This window comes from Triticum aestivum, chromosome 5A, assembly GCF_018294505.1.
Source record: "Triticum aestivum cultivar Chinese Spring chromosome 5A, IWGSC CS RefSeq v2.1, whole genome shotgun sequence".
Classification (NCBI taxonomy): domain Eukaryota; kingdom Viridiplantae; phylum Streptophyta; class Magnoliopsida; order Poales; family Poaceae; genus Triticum; species Triticum aestivum.
This window is the reverse complement of record NC_057806.1, coordinates 381,357,454-381,367,601: the sequence shown is the minus strand read 5'-3', so window position 1 is coordinate 381,367,601 and position 10,148 is coordinate 381,357,454.

The window sequence follows — 10,148 nt, the reverse complement described above, 5'->3', positions numbered from 1 at the left end:
CCCCGTCCTCGGAGGCATCTTCGCCTCGCGCATTGCTGCACACTTTAACATACCTATCAGGCATTATGAGAAAGAGGAAAAGTTGCTACCTCCTATCAGGCATTATGAAAATGTTGAGAGGTTCTCTTATGCATTATTATTGATCTAACAAAGAGCCCATATTACCTTGTCTTCTCCCTCGAATTGAATGCTTGCAGATTCTAGCTTAGTCCAACGCACGTGCACTATTATTATTACACACACCGTTCGGTCGTGCAAGTGAAAGGCAATAATGATGATTATATGATGAACTGATTGAGATGAGAAAAGCTGGTATGAACTCAACCTCTCTTGTTTTTGTAAATATGATTAGTCCATCGTTCCTGATTCAGCCTATTATGAATGAAACATGTTTGCAATGAAAATTAGAGATTATAGTTGCTTATGCCATGCTCAATTAGCTAGGAGTTTATAATGGTTTACCTTGCATGCCAACATGCTATTTAAATGGTTGTGATGTGGTATGATGGGGTGGTATCGTCCTTTGAACGATTCGAGTGGCTTGACTTGGCACATGTTCACGCATGTAGTTGAAACAAAATCAACAGATCCTCTACGATATTTATGTTCATGGTGAATTATATCCTACTCATTCTTGCATTCGGTGTTGACTAATTTTAATGCATGTTCATGACTGTTGTCGCTCTCTAGCTGGTCGCTTCCCAGTCTCTTTCTAGCCTTCACTTGTACTAAGCGGGAATACTGCTTGTGCATCCAATTCCATAAACCCCAAAGTTATTCCATATGAGTCCACCATACCTTCCTATATACGGTATCTACCTGCCGTTCCAAGTAAATTTGTATGTACCAAACTCTAAACCTTCAAATAAAAATTCTGTTTTGTATGCTCGAATAGCTCATGTATCAACTAGGGCTGTCTGTATCTTCCATGCTAGGAGGGTTATTCTCAAGAGGAGTGGACTCCGCTCCTCATTCACGAGAAAATGGCTAGTCACCGGGATGCCTAGTCCCATGCTCAAATCAAATCAAAATAATTGCAAACAAAACTCCCCAGGATTGTTGTTAGTTGGAGGCACCCGTTGTTTCGGGCAAGCCATGGATTTATGCTTGTTGGTGGTGGGGGAGTATAAACTTTACCATTCCGCTTGGGAATCGCCTATAATGTGTGTACCATGGAAGATATTGAGATCTCTTAGTTGTTATGTTGACAATGAAAGTATACCGCTCAAAATATTATTCATCTTTATTTCAAAATAGAGATCTAGCACCTCTACAAATCCCTGCTTCCCTCTGCGAAGGGCCTATCCATTTACTTTTATGCTGAGTCATCATCCTCTTATCAAAAAGCACCAGTTAGAGAGCACCGCTATCATTTGCATGTATTACTGTTAGTTACATTGAGTATGACTTGACTAGATCTCTTTTACCATGAATTACAATGTCTAGTCAGTCCTTGATCTTTAAAGGTGCTCTGCATTTATGTTTTGCGGTCTCAGAAAGGGCTAGCAAGATACCATCTTGTTATATCATATTATGATTGTTTTGAGAAAGTGTTGTCATCCGAGATTTATTATTATTGCTCGCTAGTTGATTATGCCATTGATATGAGTAAACATGAGACCTAAGTGTATTGTGAATATGGTTAGTTCATAATCTTTGCTGAAAACTTGAATGCTGGCTTTACATATTTACAACAACAAGAGCAAACAGTGTTTGTAAAAGTTTTTCTTTATCACTTTCAGTTTATCGACTGAATTGCTTGAGGACTAGCAAAGGTTTAAGCTTGGGGGAGTTGATACGTCTCCGTCGTATCTACTTTTCCAAACACTTTTGCCTTTGTTTTGGACTCTAACTTGCATGATTTGAATGGAACTAACCCAGACTGACGCTGTTTTTAGCGGAATTGCCATGGTGTTATTTTTGTGCAGAAATAAAAGTTCTCGGAATGACCTGAAAAATCAACGGATATTATTTTTGGAATATATAAAAAATACCGGAAGAAGAATCAACGTCAGGGGGCCCACACCCTGTCCACGAGGGTGGGGGGCGCGCCTACCCCCCTGGGCGCGCCCCCTGCCTGGTGGGCCCCCTGATGCCCACTGACGTCCACCTTGACTCCATATATTCATTTTCGGGGAGAAAAAATCAGAGAGAAGGATTCATCACGTTTTACGATACGAAGCCGCTGCCAAGCCCTAAACACTCTCGGGAGGGCTGATCTAGAGTCCGTTCGGGGCTCCAGAGAGGGGAATCCGTCGCCATCGTCATCATCAACCTTCCTCCATCACCAATTTCATGATGCTCATCGCCGTGCGTGAGTAACTCCATTGTAGGCTTGCTGGACGGTGATTGGTTGGATGAGATTTATCATGTAATCGAGTTAGTTTTGTTAGGGTTTGATCCCTAGTATCCATTATGTTCTGAGATTGATGTTGCTATGACTTTGCTATGCTTAATGCTTGTCACTAGGGCCCGAGTGCCATGATTTCAGATCTGAACCTATTATGTTTTCATGAATATATGTGAGTTCTTCATCCTATCTTGCAAGTCTATAGTCACCTATTACGTGTTATGATCCGTTAACCCCGAAGTGACAATAATCGGGATAGTTACCGGTGATGACCTGTAGCGACCTGACCTCAAACGCTCAAGTCTCTGTGCTTCAGTGTCATCCCTGGATTGGTAATGCTGACACACACTATACTCGAGGATTTATAACAGAGTAGCAGTCACACACTTATTACATCGAATGTCTCAAAAGAGAACTTATTACAATAAATATGGCTTAAGGCCATCTAATACGAAAACAACAGAAGGCTTGGAAGATAAAGTGAGTCCATCAACTCCAACGGCATAGCTGAGCTAAATGACAACGACCTAACAAACCTTACTCCTTGTCTAAAAAGTCTGCAACATAATACGTTGCAGCCCGAAAACGGGTCAGCACATGCAATATGCTGGCAAAGTAACACAGTAGAGCAAGAACAGAATAATACTATCACTACATGCATATTTAACTAGTGGAAAGCTCTATGGTTACAGTTTTTGCGAAAAGCCAATTTTTCCCTACAACAAAGGAATAGATTATTTAACTATCGTGGTAGTTGAAACATCATTGAGAAGGTTCCTCCAACTCAATCCCAATTAAAGTAACTAACAACCCAACAATATTATTTTAGAGTGATGAGATACTTATGATACTCCAAGTACTAGATACTCAAGATTTTCATAACCGGGGACACGGCTAACCATGATTAGTTTATACACTCTGCAGAGGTTTGTGCACTTTTCCCCACAAGACCCGATCCCCTCCGTTGGATTTCTCGCACTACATGGTGTTTGAGAAACGGATGACCGAGACACAGTCTTTCAGAAGCATTAACCCTTACTCCGGGCAGACCATACCAACCTACATCCCTCTACCTGCTGATCTACCTCTTCGGGAGCTTCACGCAACCTACTCAACTATGCTAGAGCCCATAATAGCTTGTGGCTGCACACGGAAGTTTCTAGCATGAAAATATCTCAGATCCCTTTGAGCCTGGGTGGCGGACCATAGGATTATCACACGGGTACTCCGGGATATCCGAGGACAACACTGGGTTCTCCAGGTGCCCAACAAACAATCCACCCAGATGTGTATTCAAGTTGCCACCTTAAGTTGAACCATTAATTAACAATCTCACATCTGTCATGGATTTCACTCACCCAAACCACGTCTACCAGCATAGCATAACAATATAAGCAATACGTAGAAGTAACTCCCAAGGGTTTGAATATAACCGGGCAATAGGTTCTACCTCATCAACTACTTCCCAACCCACATGTTAATCACATCCTAACCATGCAATGTTTGAGGATTGGAACTAATGCATAAAAACTGGGTGCTAAAGGGGTATGATCAAAGTGTTACTTGCCTTGCTGATGATCCGCAAAACCTAGGGACTCATCGTAGCAGGCTTTGCACTCTGGTGTTCTATCGTAAACAAACAATAGCATACATAAGCAATCAAGCAAAGAAACACGGGTAAATCTCAAATAAGAAGATCTAAGCAGAAAGTTCAACTTAAGAACTCCGGTTTGCAAAAAGAATCAAATCAAAACAGAGCAACGAAACTCAAACTACGAAGGAAACAAGATTCATTTACTAATCTGGACTAAGGTCAAATTTTACAGTAGCAAAAACTTGTTCAAGTTGGCTAAACGGAAAGAGGGTTTTGAGACGAAGATCTAGGCGCTTGAATCACCTGATTCCGACAAACGAGCGAAAAGATAAACTAAAACGAAAATCGGATCAGAAATCGCGATTCAAAATAATCACGGAAAATCTGAGAAAAAGAAAACTGACGAACAGGCTAACGAACGAGCATTCGTTGTCTGTAACTAACGAGTGAACTCCGTTCGTTAAAACAAACGTACGGACGAACGTCCGCAAAGTAACTAAACCAAAAAAACCGGTGAACCGATCTAAAAAAATGAACTAAGGTTTCTAAAAAAACCGAATCGATTTTTTTTATAAAAAAACCGAACGACGCTATACCTCCGGCGAGGTCCGGCGCGCGGGCGGCTCTGGCAAGCATGGCGGGGCGGCGCGGGGCAGCGGCGGCGCGGCGCATCGGCAGTGGGGTGTCGGCTTGCGGAGGCGGGTGGCGCGGGCAAGCGGCGGGGCGGCTCGGGCTCCAGGGGGTGGCTTATAAGGAGGGGTCGGCGACTTGGGGGAGGGGGCAAGGCGGCGTGGGAGTCCCGGCCGGACTCTGCTTCACGGCGGCGGCGCTCTCGGTCTCCCGAGGGGAGAGGAGGCGCGGGTGGCATGGGCCGGCTCGGCTGGGCTTCGGCCCAGTCGGGCGCTGGAACTTTTTTTAAATAATTCCGCCGAACTAAAACAAATCCTAGAAAATAATATAAAATTCTAAAAATGCCAAAATAAATTTTCTCCATCTAAATAAAATATTTAGAACACGATGAACATTTTCTTGGCCCTAAAATGCAACTTTGAAAAACGTGCATTTTTTCTAATTCAAATAAAATAGCAATAAACTCCAAATAAAATCAAATATTTGATTTTAATCTTTTTCCTCCAATATTTCATTTAGTTTGGAGAAGTCATATTATCTCCTCTCATATATTTTAATATGAACTATTTTCAGAGAGAAAAATAATTAAAACCAAAAATCCTCGTTTCGATATTTGATAAAACTCAAATATGAAAATAGGGAAATCCCCAACTCTCTCCGAGGGTCCTTGAGTTGCTTAGGATTTCGAGGATCGCAAAACGAAGTGCAATAAAATATGATATGCATGAATGATCTATGTATAACATTCCAAATTGAAAATTTGGGATTTACTAACCTACCCCCCTTAAGATGAATCTCGCCCTCGAGATTCGGGTTGGCTAGAGAATAGGTGTGGGTGGTCTTTGTGAAGATCATCCTCTCGTTCCCAGGTGGCTTCATCCTCGGTATGGTGGCTCCACTGAACTTTGCAAAACTTAATAACCTTGTTGCGGGTGACTCGGCTGGCAAATTCGAGAATCCTGACTGGCTTCTCCTCATAGGTCAAATCACTGTCCAACTGAATTGCCTCCAAGGGTACTGTATCTCTTAACGGTATATCGGCCATCTCGGCATGACACTTCTTCAGCTGTGAAACATGAAATACATCATGGACTCCTGACAGTCCTTCTAGTAACTCCAACTTGTAGGCAACTTCTCCCATACGTTCCAAAATTCGATACGGTCCTACAAATCTCGGGGCTAACTTTGCCTTAACTCCAAAACGTTTCACTCCTCGCAGGGTGATACTTGCAGATATGCTCTGTCTCCAATTTCATAGGTTATTTCCTTGCGTTTCGAATCTGCATAACTCTTCTGCCTGGACTGAACTATCTTTAGTCTATCTCTGATCAACTTAACTTTCTCTTCGGACTCTTTGATCAAATCTGGTCCAACCAACTGCCGGTCTCCGACTTCATCCCACATCAACGGTGTTCTGCACCTTCGTCCATACAGGGCTTCGAACAGTGCCATTTTCAAATTGGCTTGGTAGCTATTGTTGTATGAGAACTCCGCGTAGGGAAAATTGTCGTCCCAACTAGATCTGTAATCTAGCGCACATGCTCTCAACATATCCTCCAGAATCTGGTTGACTCTCTCGGTCTGTCCATCCGTCTGCGGGTGGAATGCCGTACTGAACTCCAACCTTGTCCCCAAAGTTTGGTGCAGCTGATGCCAAAACTTTGAAGTTAACTGTATCCCTCTATCCGATACGATGGTCCTCAGAACTCCATGCAGACATACGATCCTGGTCATATATATCTTGGCCAACTTTGCACTTGTATAGGTGGTTTTCACTGGGATAAAATGAGCTACTTTGGTCAAGCGATCCACTACTACCCATATAGAATCATATCCTGATTTGGTCCTGGGCAATCCGGTGATGAAATCCATGCCAAGTTTATCCCACTTCCATTCTGGTATCGGCATAGGCTGTAACAATCCTGCTGGCTTTTGATGTTCAGCCTTCATTCTCTGACATACATCACATATGGCTACATACTCGGCAATATCCTTCTTCATACTAGTCCACCAGAAATGCTCCTTCAAATCCAAATACATCTTGGTGTTTCCGGGGTGTATAGAGTATGGTGAGTCATGAGCCTCCTGAAGTATTAACTTCCTGATCTCTGTGTTGTTGGGCACATAAACACGGTCCTCGAACCATAAGGTGCCGTGCTCATCTTCACGAAAAGCTTTGGCCTTTCCTTCGCTCATTCTCTCTTTTATCTCGGCAACCTCTTTGTCATCCTTCTGAGCTTCTCGAATCTTTCCTAACAATGTAGGCTGAACCTCCATTGTTGCAACAAAATCTCTAGGAACAATCTCCAATCGAAGTTTCCTGAGATCATATACTAACTACTTCAGCAATCCCGTGCTCACTAGGGTATTAGCATAACTCTTCCAACTCAAGGCATTTGCTACGACATTAGCCTTGCCTGGATGATAGTGAAGCTTCATGTCATAATCCTTTATAAGCTCCAACCATCTCCTCTGTGTTCAGCTCCTTTTGTGTGAAAATGTACTTCAAACTCTTATGATCCGTGTACACATCACAACGATTTCCAATAAGGTAATGTCTCCAAGTCTTCAACGCATGCACTACGGCAGCCAACTCCAAATCATGCGTGGCATAATTCAACTCGTGCGTTTTCAGTTGTCACGAGGCATACAAAACAACTCTTCCGTCCTGCATAAGTACACTTCCAAGTCCTAGGCGAGAGGCATCGCATTACACTTGAAGCTCCTTACGTATATCCGGTAGAATCAGCACTGGGGCTATAGTCAAACGTTTCTTTAACTCCTGAAAACTCGCCTCACATTCTTCTGTCCATTTAAATTTGGTATCCTTCTTCAATAACCCCGTCATTGGCTTCACAATTTTGAAAAATTCTCAATGAATCTCCGATAGTATCCTGCGAGTCCAAGAAACTGCGGATCTCGCTAACTGAAGTGGGTGCCAACAATTTAGTGACTGACTAAACCTTGGTAGGATCTACTGCTACACCTTCTCCTGATATAACATGTCCAAGGAATCCAACTTCCTTCAGCCAAAACTCGCGTTTGCTGAACTTGGCATACAACTGATGTTCCCTGAGTTTCTCGAGAACGAAGCGCAAATGCTCTTCGTGCTCCTCCTCATTATTCGAGTATACCATTATATCATCAATGAACACCATAGCGAACTTATCCAAATATTCCATGAACACTTTGTTCATCATGCTCATGAAGTAGGCAGGGGCGTTAGTCAGTCCAAACGACATGACCGTATATGCATACAACCCGTACCATGTGGTGAATGCTGTCTTCGGTATGTCCTTCTCTCGTATCTTCAGCTGGTGATATCCAGATCGAAAATCGATCTTTGAAAACACCTTAGCTCCTTGCAGCTGGTCAAACAAATCATTAATCATCGGCAGTGGGTATTTGTTCTTGATCGTCACCTCATTTAACGCACGATAATCAATAACCATTCTTAAAGACTTATCCTTCTTCTCGACCAAAAGCACTGGGGCTCCCCACGGTGATGAGCTCCGTCTAATGTAACCTTTCTCCACTAACTCCTTGATCTGTTTCTTAATCTCCTCCAGATCATTTGTGGGCATCCGATATGGTCTCTTCGATATAGGCCCGGTGCCTGGCAATAACTCTATCAAAAACTCGATGTCTCGACCTGGTGGCATGCCTGGTAACTCTTCTGGAAAAACATCCGGGTAATCCTTGACTACATGCATTTCCTCCTGAACAACTCCCATGAGGGTATTCACTTGGCTAGTTCTTGGTGCATGCTTAGATACATACTTGATCCTTTTTCCCTCCGGGGTGGTGAGACAAATCGACTTACTAACACAGTCAATGCTTCCTCCATACTTTGAGATCCAATCCATTCCTAATATCACATCCAATCCTTGTGACTCCAAGATTATTAGGTCGAAGGGAAAAACATGGCTACCAATGTTTAAGGGTATCTGGTCGCACCATCGACTAGCCATATACTCTGCTCCAGGTGAACTTACTAACAAATGGGTCCTAAGGGTTTGGGTTGGTAGTTTAAACTTATCCACGAATTCCCTTGATATGTATGAATGTGATGCACAAGTATCAAAAAGAACAAGGGCGGTAAAAGACTTAACCAAAAACTTACCAATAACCGCATCTGGCTGCTCTTCAACCTCCTCCACGTTGACGTGGTTCACTTGTCCTTTGCTGAATGGATTGGGCTTCTTCCTAGCGCTCCCATTGCCATTTCCATTCTTCGCTTCAGGGCACTCCGTGGCATAGTGTCCAGTCTTCCCGCACTTGAAACAAGTAATGTGGCTTAGGTCTCTCTTCGTGGGTGTGGCTGGATTGGAACGGTTCTGATTGCTGCTTGCTCCATTCCCATTCCCATTCCTTGGTCCAGTATGACTATGGTAACTTCCTCCATTATGGGTGTGGCCTCCATGGTTATGAACAAGTCCTCCCGAGTTCAGGGTTAGGCGAGGCTTCTGCTAAGCTCCTGAATTATACCTTCCTTCTCCATACTTCCTCTTACAGCTCTCAATCTGCTGCTGCTTCCCTTCAATCATAAGAGCTTTATCTACCAACTCCTGGTAGTTATTGAATGTTTCCACCATCAACTGTATGCTCATCTCATCATTCAGCCCTTCCATAAACGTCTCCTGCTTTGCGGCATCTGTGGCCACATCATCAGGGGCATAATGGGATAACTTGCTAAACTAATCCGTGTACCAAGCCACAATACGGTTCCCCTGGCGTAAGTTGCGAAACTCATGCTTCTTCATACTCATAGCTCCAGTTGAGACATGGGCTGTACGGAAAGCTTGTTGAAACTGATCCCACATAACAGTGGCTATAGGGTAGGTGACCGTGTAATTCTCCCACCATGAGGCTGCTGGTCCATCCAACTGATGTGCAGCAAAACACACCTTCTCAGCATCGGTACATCCTACAGTGGTTAACTCCCTTCCAATCCTGCAGAGCCAATCATCTGCTACTATGGGCTCGGTGCTACTAGAAAACACCGGCGGCTGCAACCTCAGAAAACGGGCTAAGTTATCAACTGGTGGTGGTGGCGGTGGATTGTTGTTGTTATTGTTGTTGCCTTGGTTCTGAACTAACAACTACATCAGGGTATTCTGCTGCTGGATCAACTGAGTGAGCTCCGGTGGGAAGGTAAATCCGGGGTCACGTCTTAGAGGCATCTGATGGGTTTAGAGGGGAGAGATTAGAATAGAATGAGGTCTAATGAGAAAGCACTACCCATATGCACATGAGACAAACACAATCATTTCACTCAATCAATCAAGCAAGGGCATACAATCGATCTAACTATCGTTTACAAAAGTGCTCGGACTATACTATTTACATGGTGGAATACTACTACTGATGTGGTGGTCTACTAAAAATATTCTTTGGTTGAAGACTCCATGATGTCTGCTCCAGCTTCGTCTTCATAGTCATCATCGCTACGGGGTCCGAGTCGGTGTCGTCGATGATGATGTAGTCCTCCAGGCGAATCTCCTTGGGTTCTTCGTCTTCTCCTCCTGGTGCGGGGTCTCCAGATCGTCATTCTTCTCCACTAGTACAACAATT